A 1,070-nucleotide genomic window follows, 5' to 3' on the forward strand; every position below is an offset into this window, starting at 1 on the left:
AGCACTATCAAATATCCCCACACTTGATCGTTGCTTGTCCTCAAGCAATACATAACTTGAAATTATAATACATCACACAAATCACTTCTTTATTCTTCACACTTTGTACATCAGTGATTTTGATATGGCGGTATAAATAATGATAGTAACGATAGAACCATGGTTAAAGGTGGGTGTGTCATCCACAGTTGCCTCGGGTTTAGGTCAACGACACTTGCAATCAAATAGCCGATTTACTTTCGGTTTCCAAAGCAAAGTGCACATTTGAAAGGCGGTTTACAGTCCCACATGACTATAAAAATGTAGATCCTTAAGGAAATTGGATCTTTATGAAAACATTTGATCTTTTGAAAATTCAAGCTAGATTTTACCCTAGACAAGTTTTCTGATTTAATCCATTCTTTGGTGTTGCAAAATATATTTGTGGATCAATATTTTGGCTTAAAACTTTTAGGTTCGTGTAATCCACTGCTATCCTGGTATCGAAAAGCACACATCCAGTTTACTTGTTCCGTATATTACCTTTCGGTAAACTACCGTCCGGTTGTAAAGGAAAGCGATGAACAAGAAACTGTTAAGGCAATGTCTAATGACATGCATTTGTTCATGGTCTAAAAACGTGTCGGATGCTAGAACTATCCTTGGTAGGAGCAATAGTAAAGATCATCCTATGATTTTTCGGTCTGGCACAAGGTCCTGTCTCTGACCATGCTATGCAACCACCGTTCTTACGGTTGACACCCGATTTGGTTCAGGTGACCTAATGAATTCTAGGTGAATTCCTAGGATTTTACGTTCAATGGTAATGAACGCATTGAAAATGGGTTTTCAGAAAACAAATCGGTTTGTATTTTTGATCAAAATATTTTCTCGTTCAAGCTCGAGTTTAGATATCATCGAATTCCATGAGTTTGTAATTCTCAATCTTTAAGGTCAATCTCAAGGATTGAGTAATATCAGGCTTAAAAGCTGATTTTTAATCTTTTAAGGAGATTATCCTTTCTGGGGATCTGATTCATTAGTCTTATCAAGCTAATTTGCACGGTGCCCCCCCATTGTACGAGATAAAT

The sequence above is a fragment of the Rutidosis leptorrhynchoides genome, chromosome 4, assembly GCF_046630445.1.
Source record: "Rutidosis leptorrhynchoides isolate AG116_Rl617_1_P2 chromosome 4, CSIRO_AGI_Rlap_v1, whole genome shotgun sequence".
Taxonomy (NCBI): domain Eukaryota; kingdom Viridiplantae; phylum Streptophyta; class Magnoliopsida; order Asterales; family Asteraceae; genus Rutidosis; species Rutidosis leptorrhynchoides.